We start from the raw sequence: 27,594 nt of genomic DNA, 5'->3' as shown, positions 1-27,594 counted from the left end.
GTGTGTATATATATATATAAATATATATATATATGTGTGTGTGTGTGTGTATATATATATAACAAATATATATGCATACATAAATATAAAAATATACTTATATACATGGATATATATATATATATTCACACTCAAGAATATATATTTTGACATAATATTAAAAATATATTCTCATATAAATATACAATACTTAAATATATTCATAACACAGAAGAAGAAAAAAATTATTATAACCTACTAATACTAACATATGTTTTCTGGCATACTCAATTCCTTTTGCTGTCTCATTGTATGTGCATCATTCATTGAAACTTATAACCTCTCATGGCTTGTTTTTACTTCTGTAATTTGAGAATTTCTCATTTCTAAATTCATATATGAGAAATTTTCAATTTCCATATAAAAGGATTATATAGCACAACATAATGATTTTAAGTACCTTTTCTGAATCCAGATTGCATGAATATGCTTATGGAGTCTCTAACTCTAACCAGTACCAACCTGGGTAAATGGTGACAATTGTAGTTTACCAGAAATGCATGTTGCATAAATTATCTTATTCACAGTAATAATCATCACTATGATATTTACAAACTACATCCCAATGAATGTTTTAATTGGTAAAGATCCTAAGACAAGGAAGTTTGTTGGCTTATTTTTTTCAAAAACCTTCTTTTACAAGGGTTTTTAAACACTTCAATCTCCCTTTTTCACCCCTTGACCAAAAGTATGGAAGAAAAAAGACTAATAGAACAAGAAGGATGTGGACCTGTTTAGAAGTATTTCCTTGAGTCAATTCCAATCTTTGTTGTCTGCAGTCCAGTCGACTAGCAGAGTACCAAACATACCAGCAGTAGAAGCTTGATACAAAATAAACCAGGATGCTACACCAATTGACTCAAAAAGCAGCCAGAAAACCACCAAAATTTTTTTTGTGTATTTATCTCCCAGAAATTATGAGAAGCAATGATCAGAGAAGAAAGAAAGCTGAACCAATGCTAAAGCATTGTGAGCAAAGACCAGGATCAGTAAAGCCCAACAAAGTCCAACAAGGTGAACCAATGCCACAACATTGTTCACTGGCTGTTGGGTTATATTTATACACTTTCCAAACATCATATGTTCTTTCAAGCATCTACTCCAGCAAAACATCACATGCCCTTTCACCAGTCAGCCTGCAAAATAACCACCACATATCTGTTCTCTCCAAAATATCCTTCCACAGATCTGCTTCAACAAAATATCTTCTCAAAACATAATTTCCAGAAAAACATTACATGACACAACTGAGTCTCAAACAAACCCAGAAATTTCCACTTTAAATCCCTCTTTCTGCTTAATTCTGCTTAAATATTATTTTATTTTCCAACATTTGCAGTCTACACACAATAGAAATAAGTATACGTATGATAAAAACTAAAGCTTTAGAAGTTCATGCTCCAGTTAATGCCTTACAAAAATGTACAAAAAATAAAAAGCACCATCAGACTGAGATCCCAATGCTTTCTCCCCATGTTCTGTAGAATGTATGGATCAGTCTCAGTATTCTATTTAAATGCTTTACGTAAATCTCTCTCTCTCTCTCTCTCTCTCTCTCTCTCTCTCTCTCTCTCTCTATCTCTCTCTCTCCCTCTCTCTCTCTCTCTCTCTCTCTCTCTCTCTCTCTCTCTGTGTGTGTGTGTGTGTGTGTATGTGAATGTGTGTGTGACATCAGAGTTTAAAAGAGGGCATAAAATATCTTTATAATTCTCCATCTATCTCTTGGAGAGAGTGAATGATGGTTTGCAAAGAAATGGATTCAAACTCACACCTTCCTTGTATCAGGAGTACACTTATCCACTTAAATATTTCTATAGCCTCAAGATCAATTTTTATATAACAAATCATAAAAATTCTTTATTTTCTACTTCTGGAGAATTCTAACTTAAGACTCACATTATTAGTGATTAAAATAATTTATTTCCACTTTATTACATTATTTTAAAGCATAAATTATGATGCTGGATACTGGCTCCACAAGACAATAGCATGACTCCTGTATCTGCCAGTCAGCTCTGCAGAGATCATGCCTCAAAATCCAGGGAATAACTACTACCCCCCATACAATACATACATCAGTTCTAGTAACCGGTAGAAATAAGACTCTTAAAGCTTACACATGATTCAGTGGATTTATACATCAGCAAACACTCAATACACAAGGTGTCCACACAATTAGAATTGTTAACTCAATATCTGACTTTGATAATAAATAACTGCTAGAGATATGAGTGTAACACCTTCTGCCATCTTGATTCCTCCTCCTCTCCTTCCTTCTCTCTCCTAGTCTCACCTCCAAATACCTCTTCTACTGTCCAATCACCAAGCTCCACTGCAAATACAATGGGCAGGAAGATCTCTGCAACAGAAGCAGATATCAAAATGTATTTTGTTCATTCTTATATTAAACCTTATATTTTTTTCAAATTTTAATGGTGAGAACTAGTTTCAGAATTGAATTGTCTTTGATAAAATGTTTTGCAAAGTAAAATATTATTTGCACAGTTCATTTCTCAAATAAGGAATTAGTGGGTTGACAAATAAGTTGTCTCTTGAGTGTAAATTATTAGTCATGCTTCCTGAAAGTAGACATGTATTCTAACCAGATAAAATTCTCTTGTTTCTGATATTACTGATCTCACAAACTTGCCATTTTATGAACCTGTGTACACTAGAAAGGCTAAATTCATTTCTCAGGGCAAGTTTTAATTTGAATGGCAGGGAAACTGCGTGGTAAAGAGCTCTAACAATGGAGTGACAGTATCCTAATCCATAAATCTCCTAAAAATGTGAGACTCAGTAGTCAGTTTCCTGCTCATCACAGCTGTACTGTATAATTCAACACCACTAACATGTACTCCCTTATCATATTCTTTTCCTTTTCCATCATAGCCCCATATGTGAATGTTTATGCATCTTCTCTTAGTCTTCACTTTCATTCTTTACAAAATGGTTATAAATTTTATGCTTCAGTATTTATCTCTAGTCTTCCCACAAACTTTATCATCTCTAGTTTGTAGAATTACTAGGCTTTGTCACTCCATAGTGAAAGACCTCAGACAATTTATCAAGAAATAAAGCTTTATTATCTCCTGCTTTTTGAGTTCTCCAGTCAGAATTAGGTAGTTCCATTAGTTGTGTCTTCTGATAAAAGAAAGAAAGGCACTGATAGTTTCTAATGGTGTCAGAGCAGACTACACATAAATAGGGAGCCCATAGTCTCTTTGAGAGTTCACTTTCACTAAACCAAAAACTTTTCATAAGCTCACATTTTCTAAGAAAGCAGAGCACGCTCAATATTACACCCTGAAGGGCAGTGTCTTTAGCATGTCTTCATGCATCACTACCCATATTCATACCTAACAGTAGCCAAATACATCCCATTCTGTAAGATTTGGAAATGGAAGACTCTATGTCATCACACTGATGTGACAGCTTGAGCCAGATATGCTGGAAGTACAAAATTTTTTGTCTTAACTCTCTGAAAGGTATGACACAATTTCCATGAAAATATAGACAAAATCATTATACGAGGATTGAAATGTCAAATATTTCAAACCCAGAAGGGTTTGGACTCATAATTAGTTTGAAAAGTTGCTTGTGAAAAGCAAAAGTCTACTTCATTCTTCAGCACAACCACAGCCAGACAAATGAAAAGCACTGGAACCAAAGAAATGGGAGGTGTGAGGAAATGGCTCAGATGGCAAAGTGCTTGCCTCACATAGAAGAGGACCCAGTATCTATTTATCCCTGGCTATATAAAAGTTATGTTGGGTATAGTGGTGTGCGTTTATATTCTCAATACTGTGGAGGCAGAAAGCCAATCAGATCTGCTAGCTTAATGAGATCAGTGAGTTCTAGGTTCATTGAGAAAGCCTGTCTCAGAAAATAAAGAGGAAAAGGGAGGAGGAAACACCATTTGTCAACCTCTGGCCTTTACAGTTCATACACTTACATATGTAATTTCTTTATACATTCACATCTACAGATAAGAAATAAAACTAAACAGAATCAAATAATAAAAATAATAATATTGGTAAGTCACCATTGTAAAAGGATTAGACCATCATTGTTTCCTCCAGGCCTGTTAGAACAATCTTGCTAGCCTCTTCCTCTTCACATTTCTAGTCTTTTATGATACTCTCAAGTAATTTATATTGTTGAATACAGGTCAGCCATTCATTATTGTTCTAGGAATAATTTTCACCACTGGTAATGACTACATCTTCTCCCAAATGTCTCATATCCATCTCTGACCATTCTCAAATTCCCCACCAATTTCCAGATGTACAGGCTTTTTCTCAATTTGAAAAAAAGTCCAAACTACAGCATCAAGTCTTAATCTATGTTTATTTGCACAGTCCAGATATTATAGTCTGATTTTTTAACAATATCTTTTTGACCATTAAACTATATAGTTAAAATTATGTTTTCAAATTTTTATTTTTAGTTATGTGTGTGTATGTCTGTGTGATGTGTGTACATGTGTGCTGGTGCTAACAGATGCTGAATATAAATGTGTCAGATCTTTTCTAGCTGGACTAACATGTGGTTTTGAGCTAGTGGTGTGGGAGCTGAGGGCCCTGTCACACCCTGCAAGAGCAGTATACTCTCACAACTGTTGACCCATCTCTTCATATCTCAAATGATCCATGCTCTCTACAGTTGTAAGAACCATCAACGTCCTGGAACAAAATACAGCAATTCTCTTCTTGCTCTTGAGGACACATTAAATCATCACTGAGAATCTACAAAGCTTATAGAGTTAAGTGTGTGAAATTTATTAATTAATTTCTCTATTAATCAATGGATTTTTAATAGCATAGTTAGTTCTTTTAATTCCACACTAAGTCAAATATATAAAAGTACCACGAAAGCTAAGACATGTCATTTTTCACTATCCATTTAAATCTAGCACAGAGTAGGCTTGAACTATTGTTTTATAAAGGAGCAAATGGAATGGAATGGAAGGAAAGCTTTAGGAACATATGTAATTGATAATCAATAGCATGAAAGTAAATCTTTATTGAAACTCTGAAGTAATTTTAAAAGTTCGTATGTATATGGATGTTTGTCTGTGTAAGATGACTTACATATGAGGGTGATCTTGTGTGTGTGTTTGTGTTTATGTTTGTGATAGAGGGAGAGTCAGAGAAGAGACAGACAAACATACAGCTTTTAGACAGACAGATATAAAAAGAGCATGGAGACCAGAGTTTGATACTTTATGACTTCCTAGAGTGTTCTCTGTTTTATTTTTTAAGAGACAGAGTCTCTCTCTGAATCCTGAACTAATCAGTTTGTCCAGATTATCTAGCCAGGAATCCACAGCAAACCTCAAGTCTTTGTGTCTAGCATTAGGATTACACACACATGAACTGTACTTGGCTATTATATGAATCCTAGAGATCTCAGTTCCTCAGATTTGCATTGCTACCATTTTAAAAGCTTGGCCATGTCTCTTACTGCCTTTAGTTATGAATGTATCAACTGTCTCTTACAGCCGTATGTATATGATATTTCAGTTTGACTGACGTTTATTTTTCTGCTTTATAAATTATGAGCAGGCATACTTTTCTCTATCCACTTTTGATGGATAGATAAAATTTAAAAAAATAGAAAAACTCATAGCACGTGAACAAATCTATTTAGATTGACTACTGTTAGTAATCTGTTAAACTCCACCTCCACAGTCACCTGGCAACAGCCAGGCATGCTCTGCCCCACAGTTACCTGGCAACAGGCAGGTAACCCTGCCCACTATAAAAGGGGCTGCTTGGCCCCTCCTCTCTCTCTTGCTCCTCAACCCAGCACACCTGCAGGTTGTCTCCCCTCCCCCCTTCTCTTCTCCCTCTCTCCATGTGGTCATGGCTGGCCTCGATCCTCTATTCTTCTCTTCCCCCCCCCCACTCTCTTAATAAACCTACCCTCGTGGAACCATCTTGGCCTGTTGTGATCCATCCAAGCTGCGCATGACCTTTTAACTACAACAGTAGAAAACAAAAGCAGAAGAAATAATCTGAAAATAGAGACATAAGAATGTCTATAAAATTCTACCCTAATTTTGGAATAAGGCTAAAAAAAACCATGTTTCCAATTACTTTGTTAAGGGTAGCATAGTCAGGTGTTTCAAAGCCAACTTTCTACAAGAGCACCATATTTCAGTTAGGAGCTGTTTCAAAATGGTCTCAGTACATTGCAGTCAGTATCTGCCATGCTCTTGGATGAAATCTCAGGAATGATCTCTAGACCAAGGTCACATGAAATGAACACTAGTAAGCAATACTAAAAGTTAATACCTTTTGTACTATAGCTAGTCTTGAAGGCAAAGATTGTGCCTCTGGGTTGGTCTAAAGTTGCTAAAGCACTTAAATCTCATTTTTTTTCTACTCTACACACTGTGTATATATGAAGAGACGTGATACTCCACAGGCTTGGGTAGAGCAATCCTGTAGAGAGATCAAACCACCTAGTAATGGGCTCCTCACCTGGGCACATACATACTTGAGCCATCATGGAACAAAGGTGGTAAAACATGTGGGACAAGTTAGAAAAATCATTCCAGTTGACAAGGGTATCTGCCTAGAACTGAAACAAATAGTGAATTTTATAATAGGGTATTATGTGCCCTTCCCCCAGCCTTGAGCAGGCCTAAGAGATGAGACCTTGTTTACCACAATAGATCAATCAATAGGACTCTGGAGGTATGGCCTGGAGGCATTTCCTGCCCTTGGTGGAGGCAGTGCTTGCTTTGACCTTGGTGCCTTTCTGGCTGCCTGTAGAATAGACTGCCTGCTGAGTTTGCTTTGAGATATCTCCAGCCCGCAATTACCTATGGATTCCTCTCACCTCCAGCAGGATGGTTTCTGCTCACCCCCAGCGCTCACCCCCAGCCGGCTGGAGCAACAAGGAACTCTGGGGGTGGGGTGGGCTATCCCCTTTAAATTGAAAGTTGAACATTAAAGCATTGAGCCTCAATCAGAAACCTTTGTCCTGGCTTCATCTCTTCCCGCCCTCCTGTCCCTTCCCAGCCTCTCTTTCAGTGAACCCTTAGACTGTGGCCCATGGCCCTCAACAGTATTATATAATTTCTGTGATTACCATTCAGAAGATATTGTATGTCCTTATTATAAATATTAGAATGGGACAGGAAAAAGTTATATATCGTTTGTTCACTGCCATCAGCAGAAGGAGAGTCATAGCAGCCAGACACTCTTTCCTTTAATGAGCACAAACAAAAAAGCTTTATCTACAAAACCAAAAGTATTTGTTACCACTGAAAATGATGTTAAGGAATTCAATTCAGAACATAAACTGAGGCAAAGTGGAATTGCCCCAAGGAACAAATTGAGGTACCTGTGGAAAGAATGAGCAACATATACAGAGACTCAAATGTTCAAAGTGCTAAAAATAAGTGATAAGGAGGCATCAGCCATTGATGGGACAACTATATCAACCTACACTCAGCTCTCCAAGGCTTAGAAAACATGGCAGAAGAGTGGACAGAAAGAACGTGAGGCAGAGCATGGGAGGAGTCATGAAATGCTGTCTTTTGGACGTGGTGTAGCTGTTGCACATATCACCGCACAGCAGTTAAAGCATCCTGCATAAGATTGAGACAGTGAAAAATTCCAACATGGAAGGGGAACAGGCTAAAAAGTTTCTAACTTAGTTGAGGAATTGTAGATAATAGATGGCTGTTGGGAGATGAACAGTCAGTTTTTCTTGTGGGGTATCCCCAAGTAGTTTTCTCACTAGGATTGCACAGCCCTTCACCCAATCATTTACTGAGAGCACTAATTACAGTGAACAATTGAGTTTCACAAACTTGAAAACAAAAGGGATGAAGAGGCTGAGCAGCGGGAATGTTGAAAGGACATGCCAAGGGAAAATATCAAGGATCTGTGACATGTGGGCAAGTTTATCTTCTCGCTTTCACATTCAGGAACTTCAGCAAGGCACACTGCTCCCAGTTGCTACAGTTTTATAATGGGGTAGTTTTGTTTGTGTGATTCTGACAAATGGCAGGTGTAACTGGAGTTGTTTGGTTTCAGAGTCTGGTTCTGCAGCCCCAGTAAGCTGAGCTTAATTAGAGGCTTGGTAGTTAATACAAAATAAAATGGAGATGTATGCAATGTTCAGACATTGGGAAGAGAGATAAACAGATCCAAGTCCACCTTTAGAAAAATGAAATGTTGTTCAAGTACAGAAAGGAGGCAAGATATGTGAATAACTGAGGAGTAAAGGTGTGGCCCAACCCACTCTCATTGCCAGCGCTCCAGTCTCCCCTCCAAAGGTTTCCAAAGGCAAGCTTCTCTTTCTGGCTGTTACTAAGCTTTGTCTTCCTTCTTTTGAGACTCTTGAAGAAACCCCAATTCCTTGGAGTGCATTGCATTGACTGTCTTATAGCTGAATGGAGGAGCACAGTGTTTGTTTTGCAGGATATTTAGTGTGTGTGTGTGTGTGTGTGTGTGTGTGTGTATACTTATATTCAAGTGAACACAGGAGGGAGCAGTCAGTATTAGATCTTCCTGACCTTGAAGTATAGATGGTTGTGAGCTGCTTGATATGGGTACTGAGAACCAAACACAGATCCTCTGCAAGGTTCTCTTCAAGACTCCACAGTTAACAACACACATTTAGATGTCCACATAGAGGCAGAAAAATGAAATTAAAATTTCTTAAAATGTAATTATTCTCTCCATATTACTCTCTAAACATTGGTCTGTAAGATATTTATTTACATTAGGAAAAAGACAGACAAAATTGAGAGATGGACTGTAATGAGATCTGTTCAGAAGGCAAAGCAAGAAGTTACAATTCCCATTGCAATACCTGTCTTGGCCTCCCTCAACACTGAGAAACAAGCTTTATTCTGTATTTGAATGTTTTTTTTTTCTTCTCCATTTGAAGGAGACTAATAATACTTTCTAAAACAGAAATCAGTACCTTGAAGAAAGAATGGGTCAATTTTTAAAAGGAAAAAATGATTGTAAAGGAGTCCAATTGATGTCTACATTGGAGGAAGATTCTGTACTTATTCCTCAATATGTGGTCATTCAGAAAGTATACATTTTATGATAGCTGTGAAGGAGGAACACAGAGGGGTGCTGGTCTGATGTGAATAAACCTTTCCTGCTGGTAGTAATCATAGTTATTGTAATAGAGTTTGGAGAAAAAAGTTTGCATTTGTACTATAGTTGGTAATTAAGATCTGCATTCAAAAGACAGCCATCAATAAATAGAGTTATATATAGGCTCCCAAAGGCTAACATAAATGAATAAAAATACTTCTCAACAATCTTCTACCACTGGATGACTTGTCAGTCAAGGACATAATAGATAGCTGAGGAGGCATGGGTAGAAAGAAAAACAAAAATTGATTTTTTTCAGTGGTCTTCTGCAGAGAATGTTTACGTACAGTACTCAAAGAATCCTGTCATGAAAGAAGGTGTTTTATGTGTTCTAAATGTGTGTGGGGGGGCATTGTGTGTATATATATATATATATATATATATTTTTTTTTTTTTTTTCCAGTGTGTGTATATGTGTGCAGAGAAACATGTGCTGTAGTAGATCTGTTGAGGTCAGCGGACAGCCTTAGAGATCAGTGCTCACCTTCCACCTTGTTTGAGACCTTTGTTCTTTATTGGATTCTCCATGTTTTCTGACTTGTGAGCTTTGGGGCATTCTCTTGTCTCTGTCACCCATCTCCCATAGGAACACTTGGACCACAAAAGTGTTTGCTACTATGCCAGGTTTTTATGAGTGTCTGCAGTTCCATAGTCAGTGGCACACATGGTCCCTATTGAGCCATCTCTCCAGTTGTGGCCCTCTTTTTCGCTATCAGACTATTATGACAACAGACTCTAATAACTAGAATTTCCCCAACAATTTCACACTAGTAGAAGGGTAAATGCGAAACCTAGTGCCAACAGGAGGAAGAGCTTGGATCTTAGAAAGGAAGTTCACACTGTTCTGATAAACTGTAAGTGGCCTCACAAGAGAAACAAGAATTGAGACAACAAGGCTAGGAGAGACTACAAATTGAAATGGACTGAATCAGACTGCTTAGTTGTTTATAATGTTTGCCTTCTTTTTCTACACAAACTTCGTGTCAGGGCTTTAAAGATGCACCCAGAGTTTAGCAGCTGTGTTCATCTTCTCAATGGGAACACATTGAGTAAATCTCCTTTTAAAAAAAAAACATTGTGTAATTGGCCTATGGACGTTTGTGGCAGTGCCTAGTTTATTTGGTCTGCCAATGCCCAGGGTCTGATTCTCACATCTCTGGTAACAGTACCAGAAAAATTACTTATACCTTACTCTGTGATCCCTCCATCACTACCATATTATGCCTAGTGCCAAGGAATGGTGGACAGGGGAGCTACTATGTAGCTCCATAGGTGAGAACTACCAGCAAACAAAGAGCAGGTCCTTGACTTTCAGGATGATTCCCTGATGGTCAGAGACACACAAATCCTCCAGGTTGTACCTGCCAGTTGAAAAGTCTCAGTGAGCCTGGTGTCTGTGACAACAGTGCAATGTTTAGAGTCACTTTCTCATGTTGTCTTACCAGCATCCGTCAGGTTCTGAGTGTAGTACTCATGAATGAGAAAAGTGAACCTCTATCCTAGAGCCAAATCCCCTTTCTCCAGAATGCACCTAAAGATCTTTGTTCCCCAAATTCATTCGCAGTGGAGATGTTGGTCATGTGGAATTTTATTGGAGGCAGCCAATGAAGATAAGTATGTTTCTCTAAGGGATAGGCTTGAGGCAAAATTTTGCTAAAGAAATGATGGACATCTTTCTAGAAAAGCACTGGAACAACTTTTGTTGTGTGCAGGTACCAGCAAAAAGGAGAAAGATGGGCATGGCATAAAAGGAAGTAATGTTGACTAAACTTTAGTTAGCTCTAGCAGGGTATAAAAGACACATTTAAAATGTTAAAATTCCAGGCTATATGTAAATTTTCAAGGTCAGTATTTATATGCTATGGTATAATGAAAAGCACAGAGACTTTGAGGATGAGAGATATTGAGAAGGTATATCAATGATATTAAAATTCAACTTCTATCCGTCAAAGAAGACTTTGGCTTTAAATAACAAAAGAACCCACTCAATAGTTACTTTGAAGCAATTTTTCAAATCATAGTAATTACAAGGAAAAAGATGAATAGATTTGACTATAAACGTATGTAAAGAATTTTTTTTACAGAAATAGTAAATGATTTAAAGTGCCCATAAAAAACTAAAAAGTAATATTTTCAGCAAATATTGACAAATGAAAGTTTTTTTAGGTTCAATCTAAGAGAAACTGTCACAGATGAGTAGGAACAGCACATACTATCTGACTAATGAATAAGATGGCTAATGCTGTGGTAAGGCCATTTCAAAGCAAGACAGATGCTCAGTGAGTAACTAGAGAGGCACATTTTCTACTATACTGAACAACATTATTATTGTACTCAGCCTAGTTCAAAGTAGCCCTTTGTTGCAAAGGCAATGATTAATACAGACCCTTAAACTGGGGAATAAATAATAATGGAAGACTGAACCCAAAATAAGGCAGCTACCTTATTTCCATTAGTACTTAGCAAACATTTCAAGAAAGAACAAAGAATATGAGATAGATGGTAGAGAAGTGTACAATAAAAATATGTATTTCGGTTATGACCTAGCCACTGCTCTCATGAACCCACTGCACCACTAGTTATCAGCAGAAGACTAGGCCCTCAATATTTCATCACTGATAAATAAGGCACATTTGGCCCCATCCATACCTAAAGTACTATTTGTAGATAGTGGTTGTTGTGTCACAGGTATGTGGTGGTTTGATTATGAATGACCCTGTCCCCATAAAGTCATATATTCGGATACGTAGTCACCGTGGAGTAGAACTGTTTGAAAGGATTAGAATATGAAAATTTTGGAGAAAGTGAGTCACAGATGGTGGGCTTTAAGATTTGAAAAACATTTTCCTGGCCCATTCTCTCTTTCTGCTGCTTGGGGATAAGGTTGTAGAACACTCCACTCTTTCTCCAGCACCATATCTGCTCACTATAATGATAGTGAACTAAACTTTATGATGGTGAACATTATTTTTTAGAGGCTAATGTAGTACGCTAGGCTTGTAAAATCAAAGTTGTTTACAGCTACATAAGCCACAGGGAAGTTACTTCTATTTTCAATAGACCCTTTGAACTAGCCCAAGATGAATGACGTCCTGGTAGAGTTGGGTCATTCATTAAAAACACCTGATTGTTGTAAAACTTTCACTGACTAGGCTATTCTCACAATGTAATAGGACATAAAATTAAACAGGGTAAAGGCAATGTCTCCTTTTGTATTTATTGCTTGCTTCTTCCTTGCTGCTTGCTTGCTCCCTTGCTTGCTTGCTTGCTTGCTTCCTTACATGGATGCTCAAGCAACTGCTAGAGTTCTGTTACAAAATCAACCATTGCCATCACTCAGACAGGATATGAGTTAGTTTGGGTTCCCAAAATTATAACTTTGATGATTTTCCCTTTAAAATCCTTGGACTGACAATAGTTGAGGCTTTACCTAGAAAACTCTCTCGGTTTTTTTTTTTTTTTCTTATCAGTTATTTTTTAAAGACCTCTATTTTTCAAAAATCAAAATTTGAGTCAGAAGTGTGAATCTCTATACCACCTGAGATCCACATTATCTCTGAAACTGTAAACAAGTCTCCAAATAAACATTTTCTTTTATTAGTGTTGCCTTGGTCATGGTCTCTCTTCACATCAATAGAAGAACTATCAAGAAAGGTGTCATTTTCCTCAATGGTGTATTTACAGACAAATTCACATTGCTCCAGTAAAGACACTCCTACCAACAGCAAGAAACTCTAATTAAAGCCATGAAGATGAAAAGGAACTTGCTGGAGTGAAGAATTTCAGTTAGAGAGGAAGATGGCTAACATTGGAGAATAAGGTATACAAAAAACAAAATTTATTATATAGTGTATGCAACAGTCAAATAAAGATATGAAATAATGAAATTAACATTATGTTGAGAGTCTATTTCTACCTGTAACAGTAGAAGTCTTGTGTAGATATTTCCTCCAATGTAAGATGTCCTTCCCGAGGGAGAAAGGAGGCTCAACAGATTCAGGACGTTAATAAAATATACAAGTTGGAACAATTAAATGAAATTCACAAGTTCTGGAAGTTTCAGAACATTGCCAGATTCACAAATCCCACACCACGTTTGCATAAGTAGGAACAACTGTTGAGAAGAGGAGACTTCCATCTCTGGAGTCTAGGACCCATGGGGATCCAAGTATTCAGCTTTCATTAGTCAGCTCAGACTCTGAGTGGGCTTTTCAGTCAAGAAGCTCTCCTTCAGTCATCCATTCTCCTGTGAGCAACCCCAACAAACTTACCGGTTCACTAAGTGAGTTTATTTACTTATGGAACCTGGTTTTGTTTTGTTCTGTTCTGATCTGTTCTGCTCTGCTCTGCTCTGCTCTGCTCTGCTCTGTTCTGTTTTCCTTTTATTGGCACCACATATCTAGACTGAGGACACATTAATTCACTTCTTGCTTGGAAGAGGCACAGAGTAAAGGTCTGCTTTAACCAGTGTTTTTTTTTTTTTTTTTTTTTTTTTTTTGATATGACACAGAAATGTAACCCATCATCTTTCTGCAAAACTAGCTCCTGTGTGTCACTGCCTTCTTATCTTCAAAATGTTTGTCACTACTATTACCATTTTTTAGTTAGCTATTATTGTCTACCTACTGGAACATACACCTGAGAACATTTGTTTTATTAAAAATAATGACACAAATAACTAAAATAATCCCCCAAATACAGAAAGATTCTATGATATGAAATTGTATGACTCAATAACATGAGTGAAAAACTGGTATGAGAACAAATGTTTTACTGAAAAGTTTTGCATTATGTGTCAAACAATTTGTATTGTTTTCTCATCAGTTTAGCAATTACACTTCTAAAAGTCAATCTGAAAGTACATCCAGGCTTATATATACTATTATCATTTCTGTACCACTTATAATAGAAAACAGGTGCTGGGAAGCTTGTTCAGTTGGTAAAGTGTATTCAATGACATATCCTGAGTTTGAACCCTGTGACCCGCATGTAATTGTCTCGCCAGCAAGAACACACGCGGACACCAGGATCCTTCCACAGCAAACGTTTATTGTTAATGAAAGGAGGAAGACCCCGGGACCGAAAAGGCACTGCTTATATACCCCTGGAGCAGCGTGTTCATGTCTGATTGGCTGCTTACTCGTTACCCGCCAAAACGCCCCGGGATGGGCTGTGACTTGGCGCGCGCTCACTTCCCGCACATGCGCAACAGCTTGTTTATCAGGATGGGCAGCGGATGTCAGCTCCATCTTGTAATGGCGATTGGTCTCGCCGCCGGCACTACGGTGGTAGCGGCTTCCTACAGAACCCTAGTGAAAAAAATAGTGCATGTAAGGTTGTGAATGTGTATAACCCCAGCAATCTGAGAATTAGGATAGTTGGATCTCAAGAGTTTGTAGACAGCCTATCTAGCTTAAATGGTGAACTCAGAGTTCAATGAGAAACACTGTCCCAAAAAATTAGGAAGAGAGCAATGAGAGAAAGACACCTGATGCTGCTATCTAACTTCCACATGCCCATGCAGAGGTTAGTGTACTTTTTATCCCAAATGTACACTGAAAATCTCATATTAGATCCAGAAACTATAGCTCCAGTATAGAAATATTCTATAATCACCAAAGTCTTTGTTCTTAGAAATGATTTTATGATGAAAAATTTGGTTTTAGAAAATTGAAATAACATAATACATAAAGCTTGATGTGAAGAATGTTATCAGCTATGGAAATGTGTATTAATAAACAATGATACAATATCTATATGGTGATAAGTGGAAATTTGAGATCAGGATTTCCTTGTACCACATCACAATTACTTATCTATTCACCAATTGATGCTGGGCAAACCTTTGAATTATACCCTGTTAATCTTCCTAATAATCCTTGAGTGCTCTGTAAATGTCGCTAGTCTTTTCAGCCTATCCCAGCATCCATCCATCTGCTGAACCTCCTCTGATGTGCCAGTCTTCCAAGTCTTCATGGTTTCACTCTTTTTCTGTAAAACAATATATGAAAATCACTGGAGAATTCATGGACAACCCATAGGCAGTTGTATCTAGTTTCTTCATTTAGTTTTATTAGGGAGATCAAGGGAAATTTGTGTCCACATCAGTGTGTATTCATGGGGAGATCAGATAACAACTAGTTCAGTGTCTTTTTTTTTTAAGTGCAATTTACTCCCACCCTTTTTGTTTTAAGAGTGAGTCTCTCTAGCTTGAAACTTTTCAAGTAAGCTATGCTTGCTGGCCAGTGAACATCCAAGGATCCAATGTGGGAGTTACAAATTTGTTTTATTATATCTGGTTCTTTTCCCAGAAATCCTGTGGATGAAACTAAAGTCTTCATGCTTGAAAAGCAAGCAATTAACCAACTGAGTTATCTTTACAGTCCTCAAAATAATTATTTTCATTGTAAAAGACCACATAGAATCCCTAGGAATGCATGTTACTGCTTTGTGAAATTCTTTTTTTCTAGTTCTTAAAAACCTGTTTTTGAATTTTAAATCATAAATCCTTTTTGGGGGGGAATAATACAGTCTCCTAATATGTAATGTATAATTACATTTATGATGATCAAGTTATGGTAATTAGCATGTCAATCTCTTTCAATACATAATTCTTTGTGGTGAGAACTTCCATCATTTTTCTTATAGGTTTGTGAAATACATGCTACTTAATTGTTCACTGTGTTTTACTTGCTGCAGAGCCAAGTGTTACTGTGGAACTTTAAGCTATTCTCATTGAGCATCTCTCTTTGCTGTGACTTCACTTAGCTCCCAAAAGTTCAGAGGTACTAAGTTTTAGAGTTGGGTAAGATATGTGTGATGATTTGTTTCTTTGATTTTCCTATGTGTGCATGTATGTGTATACACGTGAGCACATATATATGGAGGAAACAAGTCAATGTTGCAAATCTTTCTCAATTGCCCTCTACTGCATTTTGTTGAACCAAGGATTCCCACCAAACCTGGAGATCATTAATTAGGACAGAATGGCTAGTGAGCCCAGAGATCTGGTTGCTGTGCTCTATAATTGAGCTTAATGAAATCATAAGGTTGGGTCCTTGATAAATAAGATTAGTGGCATTTAAGAATAAATATTGGGAAGAGATGTGAGTGAGTGTCCCTTCTTCCCTTTCTCTCTACTTATCCTTTCTCTTTCTATCTCTACCCCCTTCTCTGTGTGTCTTTGTATTTTTGTATTTGTATGTATTTATAAAAGTTTTTATGAGTACAGATATGTGTCACCCTAGCATATATAGGTAGGTCACAAGACAACCTGGAGTGTCAGTCTTACCTTCCAGTTTGTTTGTGAAGATTTCCTTTTTGATCTCCATTGCTTAAGACATGCTAAATGGCTCAGAGCTCCTAGCATTCTCCTGCTTCTTCCCTTCCCCTTCATCTCCCTGCAGTAGTGTGGGAATTATAGACTTGTGATATGGCCTTCAGTTTTATCCAGGTTTTAAGGATCTGAACTCAAATCCTCACACCTGTGGGAAGAACATTAACTATTGAGTCACCTGCTCAAAACTCCCCTGCTTCTTGTATTTTCCCAAAGAGATTTCCAGCTATAATCTACACTTGATAATTATAAACACACCACTCCACCTTATACTGAGTCATATTTGACATATATTGTGTATAGTTAAGGGCTTCAGACTGATATTTTAATAAACACATAATCACCAAGCATAAAATCATTTTTATTTAAATATACATATATACAAGATGTTTCACAGATATATTTATTGCCTTAATTATGTTTTCTCTTGCATTACTTTTTCTCTAATCCTAGACCTTTTTGAAAACTGGTAAAATGTAGTTTTAAAGGGATGAACTTGAGAAGTCTTCTCAAAATATCTGTAACACAATTTCTTTTGATTTTATAAAATAATTTATTGTGATGTAAAACTAAAGACATAAAAGGCTTCTTCCAACTCTTTGAATATGTCTTTTTAGTGTTCCTGGTGCCAAAAAGTTAAGCTTAGCCAAATGACAATTCATGTAAACAACTTATTTACATCCATAGCACATATTAGAATTGATCTATGGAAATTTAAATCTACAGGCTAAATATAGAGCTCAGATGATTGTTTGCCTAACATGCATGAAACCTTGGGCTTGATCATCACCACTGCATAAATCATACATGATGGGGGCAGGCCTGTTATCTCAGAAATACGGACATGGAAGCAGGTAAACAAGAATCTCAAGGTCATCTTTGACTCTATAATAAGTTCTAAGCCACCCAGAGTTATAAGAGACTTGGTTAAAAAAAATTAAGTATTCTAGTTAGAAATATTAGTTCCAACTAACCTGTGTCTTGTACTATAATTCCCATCAAGTGAACTATATTTTATCCAGTTCTGAATTTATCAGTGCTTGTTTGATGCTTGTGTGAATAGACTGTTTTCTCCACTTACACATTTTTCCTCACCGCATGGAAGTCTTTTTTTATGGGTTTGATATGTCAGATTCAAATATATATATGTATATGTATATATATATATAATTTTATGTATACAATTATATAATGTATGTAAATTATATATAATTATATATAATATATAATACTTTAAACAAATATTTAACTAAATTGGTTTTCATGACATGTTCCAAATAGTCCAAAAATGTCTGTTTCCATGCTGGAGCATATGAGAACTTCGTAGCTGTAAGATCCAGGGATCTGGATGCCTCAGTAGTCCCAATCTTCTGTTAGCAGATGATGGAGCAGCCTGAAGTGTATAGATTCAATCGCCAATAGGAAACAACTGTAGACAAGCAGTATTCCTTCCTGCACAGATCTCTCCAGATCTAGGCCACTGCAGAAAGCTATTACCCACTCTGGGAGCTATGATTCCCTACTAGGTTACTTCTTCCTGAAAATGTCCTCAAAGACTTTCACAGAGGCAAATGTTTTAGTCGATTCCAGATCCAAACAAATCACTAATCTAGATTAGTAATCATAGAATGTTAGTGGCCATGATGCAACCAAATCTTTCTCTGTACACACATGTCAGGTTTGGCTTCTTAGAAATTTCATGAAAACTAGAGTTTTAAAAGAAGGATAAACATATAAAGCAGAATTGAGAAAAGCAAAGAAGATGATTCCAGTCAATACATATACACAGACGCAAGAAATAAACACAGCTATTGAGAGCAATAAAATTAGGAGTGTGTTTAACAGCATGATTAGATGACAGTTGATAAATTCACCCGGTATGATCAAGTGATTGTTTCTAATGGATTTATGTTCATATGTGATGGAGAAAATATCCTACCATGCTTAAAAAGATATCTGCTTCTTTAATATTACATCATTAGGTTGTGAGTTTTTGTAACATTTTTAATTTTTTTCTGGTGTATACCAAAGGGGCTATCCATTTCATAGAGCCCCTTTGTTGATGATTTTTAATCTCTGCAGGTGGAAAGTGGAGGTGATATTTAGAGAAAGGATTGACTGCACTGATCAGGATCACTCTGCTGCCCTCAGAGCTGAGTCCTGCTCAAATTTTATACTCCTGTTCCCAGGAATAGCTTAACTGTACAGAAGTTTCTCTAGGTAAACAGTGTAAATGAATCACTGTTGATCTACTCAAAAAAGGGTCAATGAACAAACTTGAAAATTTCTCTAGACTTCTGGTCCTCTACAGAATTTTGCTTTCTAACATGGCCATAAATGTAAGGTCACAACTGTGCAGGGCATTTTTCTCAGTGGAAGTATTTCCCTCTAGTCATTTTCCCTTTGTGTCTGGGAAGTTTATATTATAAGGTTAAAATATAATCTCTATTCTGATTCTTTGTACAGTTGCTATATTTATCAAAGGCTTAATTTGAATTCCAGAAAGAGTCCTTCAAACATTTTGAAATACCAGTAATGGCTTAATAGTTATAGATAACTTATAAATATTGGTTCCAGTCATTTCCTGTGATATCCTCCAAGTTTTGCCATGTGTATAAAATAAACTTACAGAGTTTCATTTGTTTTTCATAAATATTAATTCTTACATTTGTTCTCCTAAATGTCTTTTGATAATTTCTCATTTCCACTGCATCTCCATTCTTGCAGGATTTTGAGTTAATGGCCTCAATGACCCTCCATGAACTATTCTTGCCAAGGGCTGACACTGAATTTTGCTGTATATTGTACTGTCAAGATCACATGTAGCTCTTCTAAAAAAAAAAAAAACATATGAGTTCATTTTTCTGTATATGGGTTATTTGGATCACATCTGGAACTTTAGCTTCAAAGGATTCACTCCCCCTTTTATACTCCATGGCTACTGTACTTACAAGCATAAACTCATGCAGATACAAGCATAACATATATCTAACAGAAAATCTTTCAACACTGTTCCCAAAAGTTACAGAGTCACAAGTCACACACACACAAACACACACACACACACACACACACACACACACACACACACACACACATATATTCTGTGAACTCAGTATTACTTTTACATCAGAAATGCTAATTAGAAAAAAAAGTAAGTAGATCACTGTTCCAAGGAGTACTTATGAGAAAATACTTAGTGAAATATAACCCAGTAAAGTTCAGTGCCCGTAATTGAATCATGAGAAAGTTAATATTCTACCATATATAATAAAATTCATCATCACAAAATGTCGAGAACTAGTTACTAAGAGTTGAGTTTAGGTAGTCATAAATGCAAAAATTCTCTGTTTGGCATTTTGTAAATGTTCTTGGGTGGTGCATATCAGAACATAACAGTTGAATATGTTTAATGTCATTGAACTGCACACCTAACAAGTTGAAAAGATAAAGTTGAAAACAAATCTATATTATATATATATTATAATTCATGGATATAAAATAGATAATAAAATAAAATTTGTGAATAAGACAATAATTCTTACTGGATCAAAACAACATTATGGGAATGGAAGGGCTATAGTATGGATGGAGAGGTAGAGGCTGATGCATTTAAAATGTGATGACATTCTGAATCAGGGACAATATCATCTAAGAGTTTCTGGGAAGTCATTCATGTCAGGAAAAAAAATGTCTTAGTTTGGGCTTACTGTTTCATATAGCAATATATAGACACATTGTTTGGGTTAATTTTACCTGGAGCATTTAGAGAACAGTTTTTAGTGTCTTCTCTTATGATCGTGGTGTATAAAATGACCATTGTGTGCTTTTCTTCCATGTGTGGTGTTTTCTGTCCTTTGGTTTTTCTTCTGGAATTGGGTCTGAGCATTTGATAGCTTCATAGTCATATAACCTTTGTGATGCTATTCAAGATCCAGCATGTTCTTTCTACAAGGCTGCAGGTTTTGAAAATTTAGAGATATTTTGTCTCAAATATTATTTCATCAATATTTACAATGCTTCATCACTTTGAAAGTTCAATACTATTTGCAAGATAAATGTTTGTGGTATATCGTCTCAGTCTCATAAATTCTCATTCATTCTATTTATCTGCATGCATACTTCCCTGTGTTTATTTAGAGAAACTTCTCAAATTTCTATTAAAATCTCTAGTTTTTAGTTCATCTATGAAACAGTTTTTAAATTTAATTGATTTCATTGTAAATTTCCATATATCTTGTATTTATTTCTGAGTAGTTTTCCTAGTCTTATTTTAATTGCTTTATAATTTCTGATCTTTTCACTGTGTCATATTTATTGTAAAATAAATATTGTCATATTTATTGTAAAATAAATATAAGATATTTTGTGTGCTTGTGGATATGTTTGCATGTGTGCACTTATCCATTTATGTGTGTTCATGTGTGTCTGTGCAAGTGTGTATGTGTGTATGTATGTCCCTGTGCATGTGCATATACATATACATTCATGTTAAAACTAGAATTCAGACTTAGTGTGATCATCAGGACCATTCATTATTAAACTATTTTAAGATGGAGTTTCTCTCTGTCTCCCTCTGATTTTGAACTTACTGATTAGACTAGGCAAGCTAGTGGGAGAGCCGCAGGCATCAGCTTGCTTCACCTCCTTAAAGCCAGGCCTCACTGGGAGAAGATATGCCTAACCCTCAATAGACTTAAGGCCCCAAGGAGTGAGGAGGCTAGAAAGGGTGGGACCACAATTCCCCATCTCCCACTGCTATACACCTCTAATTTCCTGACCTTCTGAACTTCTCCTCATCTCCTCCCATACGTGCCCTTGCCCTTCTTTTATCCTACCCCACATCTCACCCTTCCAGATCCTTCCTTCTCTTTACTTTTCATAATTATTTTGTTTCTCCTTCTAAATAGGATTGAAGCATCCACACTTTGGTTTTCTTACTTCTTGAGTATTATATGGTCTGTGAGTTGCAGCTATTCTGAGCTTTGGGGCTAACATCCACTTATCAGTGAATACATACTATGTGTGTTCTTTTGTGGCTGTGTTATCTCACTCAGGATGATATTTTCTAGTTCTATCAATTTGCCTGTGAATTTCATGAAGTCATTGTTTTTAATAGCTGTGTAGTACTCAAATGGATAAATGTACCACATGTTTTGTATCCAATCCTCAGTTAAGGGAAATCTGCATTGTTTCCAGCTTCTGACTGTTATAAATAAGGCTGCTATAAAAATAGTGGAACATTTGTCCTTGTCATACATTGGAGCATCATTTGGGTATATGCCCAGGAGTAGTAAGCTGGGTCCTTAGGTAGAAATATTTCCAAGTTTCCAAGGAATTGCCAGACTGTTTTCTGCAGTGGTTGTAACAGCTTGCATTCCCAACAGCAATGGAGAAATGTTTCTCTTTCTCCACATGCTTGCCAACATCTGCTGTCATCTAAGATTTTGATCTTAGCCATCCTGACTGGTATGAGGTTGAATCTTAGGGTCGTTTTGATTTGCATTTCCCTGATGACTAACACAGTGGGGAGAAAACCTGTAAACAACATTTTTAGTGGATAGGCACAGTTTCCAGTTGTGGGATGGGGCAACCAAGTCATCTCAAAAATTTTAACCCAGAATTGTTTCTGTCTAAAGAAAATACATGGACTAAGTGGAGCAGAGACTGAAGGAAAGGCCATCCAGATACTGCCCTACAAAGGGATCCATCACATCTGCATACATCAAACCCTGACACTATGGCTGATGCCAAGAATTGCTTGCTGAGAAGAGCCTGGAATATCAGTCCTGTGAGAGGCTTTGCCAGAGCTTGACAAATATAGATGCAGATGCTCTCAGCCAACCATTGGACTGAGCACTGGAATGCCAAGGGAAGAGTTAGGGGAAGGACTGAAGGAGCTGAAGGGGATTGCAACCCCATAGGAAAAACAATTATATCAATTAACCAAACTCCCCAGAGCTCCCATGAACTAAACCATCAACCAAAGAACACACATGGAGGGAGCCCAAATCACCAGCTGTAGATGTAGCAGAGGATTGCCTTATCTGGCATCAATGGGAGGATACACTCTTGGTCCTGTGAAGGCTCAATGCCCCAGGATAGGGGGACACTAGGGAGGTGATGTGAGAGTGGGTGTGTGGATGGGTAGACCAAGCTTATAGTGGCAGGGGGAGGGAGGATGGGATAGGGGGCTTGCAGAGGGCAAACTGGTAAGCAGGACAACATTTGAAATGCCAACCAATAAAAAATAAAATAAAAACATGAAAATAAGCGAAAACAAATTATTTATTTCTCATATGTTTATGCATGTTACATCTTCTCGGACTCTTCTTCTAGGATCCGCAAAAGTACATATTGCTTACTTATAAATGTCCTATAAGTAAAAGAGCATCTAGCTCTTTTTCTGAATTAATTGCATCTTCTTACTTATTGGCTATGCATCCTCATTAGCTCTACTTATTTCCTTTGCCTGCTTGAGGCTGCTATTTATCCCGAAGTGTGAGTTTTTCACTAAGTTTAAATAATTGTCAAAGTTGAAATCAAGCAAATAGTTACAAGTGACAAAGCTAACAATTTGTGATGTGAGAAGTCAAGAAAACTAGAACTGGAGCCAAACTGCTAGCTAGACATGGATGAGAAAAGAATTCAGGAGAAATAGGAGGGACTACAGCCATACTACCCTAAATGAGCTCAATGGCTCTCATCTTAAAAACAGAGAAGGGCTGTGCCTGGTGAGTGATGGATTTGGGGAGAATGGTGCTTGGTGCAAGATACCATGGCTGGTTCCATTGCCTGTACACAATAAATGAATGCTGGTTTATTACTTGGGATGAATTTACCTTAAACTTTTTGACAAGTAATATATGAAATTGTAAGGAAAGAAGGTAAGCAAAGAGCTTAATTTGAAAAGTGTGTGAAAAATCAATTAGTGACAATGACAAAATATTGTTTGTCTCATAAGGATTGTCGCACAGGTAAGTTTGAAGGTCATCTTCCTGAGGTATCCAGATTGTACTACACCTAAGCTTCCCCAGCTTTTCATTCTGTTGGGTGATGGATTCATTTCCGGAGGTTTGTTATGCTGATTTTAAATGCCTAAATATTTTTTTCATTCTTGAAATTTTTGATTATAATTGCCTGAAAATAGTTTACATAAAACACAGAAGAATGTAAATGTTACTTTTAGTATATATTAAGCAGAGCTCCATATTGTCTTCCTACTTAATCAGAGATATACTTAGCCTTTCTCTACATTTCTAAATTTGTTACATAGCCCCACTCACTGATGAATAAATACAATGTGAGAGCTTACTCTGCATCTTTGTTTTAAAACCAGGCTTCTTGTGGGATCTTATTTTCTCCCCGCATATGCCTAATATCCAAAATAATTTTACCTCCACATTATACAACCACACAAGTTCCTCAACAGGGCTTGTGAGTGGCTTTAATATTTAATTCCTTGTTTTCTTAAAATTTAAGGACTTATTTGATGTCTTTATGTTAGTGTGTGAGTGCATGAGTGTGGTGTTTGAGCACATGTTTTTATAGATATCTATGTATTTACATGTGGTCATGCAGAGACTATAGAATGACATACAGTGTTCTGAATTTGTAGTCTCCAGCTTATTATTTTGAGGCAAGGTCTCTCAGTGAACTTGGAGCTAAGCTAGTAGCCAATTAGCCCAATGATTATCCTGTCTCAGCCACCACTCTACTGGAGTTACAGGTGAGTGGCCTTTATGTGGTGTTTGGGATTAGAAAGTGTGTTCCCCTGCTTAAGAAATAAGTGAGCTTTCCCACTGACCAACCTTCACAACAGTAATTCCTTCTTCAGATCCTTACAACCCTTTATTTACTTGAAGTTTGTACTTCTCAAAAGTCTTATTTTTTAGAATGGATCAATGATTTATCATTATGCAGAGCTACTTTGTAACTTTGACTCAAACCTGTTTCTAGTTCCTTACTCTTAATGTTAGCATTCATCAACCAGAATGAAAATACAAGGTTCAGAATTACAGAGAAGTGGTAATTATGAATGTATAGTAAGTTAAATTAGCCTCAATCATAAATATGGAGACTTATTCTTTTTCCTTGAGCTTTATCCTATCTGTTCCTGTACATCTCTCAATTATCATAGACCCTCATGATGAGAGTTTAGTTTTGAATCTGTGTCTGATAATATAGTGAGAGGAAAAAGGAAATAGATTCTAAAGTCAAAATCTCAGCTCAGATCCTTAGGGATATATGTGGAAAATAATTCATGAGTCTCAATTTTAGCTGCATAGCCTTGCCTGTTTCTCCAAATACGGACTCAGCAAGAACTATTGATGTTTTAATGACTATGATTGAGAAAAATGAACATATACTCTTCTCCCACAATTCAAATCTTTATCATTTACTACAGATATTTCAGATTAATTGAAATTTAAAAAAATACTTATTTTTTAAGCTTTTAATGACATATTAAGGTCCATAAGTAACTATTAAACAGAGGCTGAAGAGATCTCTCAATCAGTAGAATACTTGATTTGCTGGGAAAAGGACGAGTTAAATTCTAAGAACCCACAAAACCAAAAATACAGGGTGACATTAATATATTTATAATCCAAATGAAGAAGAAAGCAGAACCCTGAAGCTCACTGACTGTCAACCTAGCATACTGCCAAGCTCCAGACACACAAGAGAACTTTTCTCATTATGAGGTACATGATGTATATGATGTTTCTGGGTGACAGCAGCCAATGTTGTCCTCTAGCCTCAACACAAACATGCACACAGTGCTTCCTATGCACATATGAGCATGCATGTACATATAAACACACACACACACACACACACAGACAAGCAATAAGATGACTCTCTTTAAAATCTATGTTCTATTCTGAGTATGATTCAATGTTAATAATAGTAAACAGATCACTAAACTTAGAGCTTGAAGATATTTAAAAATCATACTTCTAGAGAAGTAAAAGCAACCACTTTCTTCTAGCCTATACAAGAACTCATATATGATGCATATTCTCTTAATTTTTTAGAAGAACTTTATATATTGTGTATTTATTACCATATTTAAGAGGTAACAAACTAAATATAGGGCATGAAGAAAACTGTTGAATGTCATACAGCAAGTGCCACAAATGTTTTATTTGAAACATTTCACTAGATCATGTCCAAGTTCAGGTGAAGATATATAATCACTGAAGTTCACTGTTTTTAGTGACACTAGCAAAAAAGAAAAATATTAAAATGTTTCAAGATTACAAAGTGCTCAAATAAACTATGAAATATTCATAGATCAGAAAATCACAAAAGTTCAAGAGATTCTATGAATAATTTATTGTTTTATTGAGAATGCATTGGATACGGTGTTAAATGCATCTTATTTACATAGGAAGACAGCAAGGTTGAAGATTCATAGAAAAAGTATTGAAGGCAAAAACTACTAAAACAAAGAGTAATTATGAGTTACTTACACTTTTCTTATGCATTATAGATAATAATGAATTTTTTATACTAATAAGGTTAAAACTCTAAGATTTTTAACAAATTACATCAGCAAATAGAATCCATTCTCCTTCATAATAATTTCACAACTCTCTGTGACCTGAAAAGTTCTTATGAAGACTTCATAAATGAAGAATAATAGTGGCTCAAAGAATCTAATGACTGCATTGAAATGTCTAAGGAGCACCATTGAGATGCTAGAAATACAGCTTAGTGGTTAACACTTTCAGTGCTTGTAAAGAACCTGAATTCAGTTCCAGCATCTTTTTCAGGGAGTTTACAATTTCCTATACTCCCCACTCCAAAGGATCAGATCAGATGCTTTGTTCTAGCCTCTACAAGTACACACACACACACACACACACACACACACACACATATTCTTAAAATAATTCTTTTGAAGAAGCATTGCTGAGTTTATTAAGAACAGCTTTGTACTTAAGCCATTGTAAACTTTTGCAAACACGAGGAAACACTAGAAGTTTATATCTCAGTTAGGCAGGAGAAGAGAATATTTAAAGATAGTATTTTGTCTATTAGAAATCAAGAGGCTGCCCAAGGGAGCCATTCAATTTTCACTGAACTTAACACAAATGCCTACAAATATCTACCAGAATTCTTGGGTGTTTTTAGGACACTTTGAACTGAGAACAGATCTGTAGCATAGTTGTGCCTATAGAGAAGCAACCTTACTTCTGGATAAAAAAAACAGAGGGAGCAAGAGATTGTAACACTGGAAAAGGCAATTCTATCAGTTGTTTGATTTCATTAATTAATTTGTTTTTTATTTATTTTACATCACACTTGTTGACTCCTCCTTCATGTTCCCTCTTCATACATTTATTCTGCCATGCTCTGTGTAGCCCCACCCTGATACATCAAATCTCTGTAAGGCTTAGGTGCATCCTTTCCCAATAAGGCCAGACAAGGCAGAACAATTAGAGAAACAAGGTTGACAGGCAGGCAAGAGCTTTAGTGACATTCTACAATCCAGTTGTTAGAGGACACACATGAAGACCTAGCTGTACATCTGATACATATGTGGGTTTGGAGCCTAGGTCCAGATAATGTATGCTCTTTGGATAATGGTTCAATCTCTGACAGCCTCCAAGGTTCCAGGTCAGTTGACTCTGTTGTTCCTTCGGAGTTTTTCTTCTAACATTTTGAGTTCGTTGTATATTTTAAAGGTAAGACCTCTGTTAGATGTACAGGTACTGAAGATCTTTTCCCAATATGTAGGCTGTCTTTTTGTCTTATTGACAGTCTCCATTGCCTTACAAAAGCTTTTAAGTTCCATGAGATGATTTATTAATTGTTGATGTTAGAATATGAGCCATTGATGTTATGTTTAAGAAGTTGTCTCCTGTGAAAGTGAACTCAAGGCTAGTTAGTACTTTCTCTTCTATTAGATTCATCTAGTATTATGTTGAAATCTTTAGTCCACTTAGGCTTAAGTGTTTTTCAGAGTGCTAAATATGAATTTATTTGTATTCTTCTACATGCAAACATCCAGTTATATCACCACCATTTGTTAAAGATGCTTTCTTTCTTTTTTCCACTGTATAGTTTTGGCATCTT

Source organism: Grammomys surdaster, unplaced genomic scaffold (assembly GCF_004785775.1).
Source record: "Grammomys surdaster isolate TR1022 unplaced genomic scaffold, NIH_TR_1.0 1087, whole genome shotgun sequence".
Classification (NCBI taxonomy): Eukaryota; Metazoa; Chordata; class Mammalia; order Rodentia; family Muridae; genus Grammomys; species Grammomys surdaster.
Note: the sequence above shows the minus strand (reverse complement) of the source record.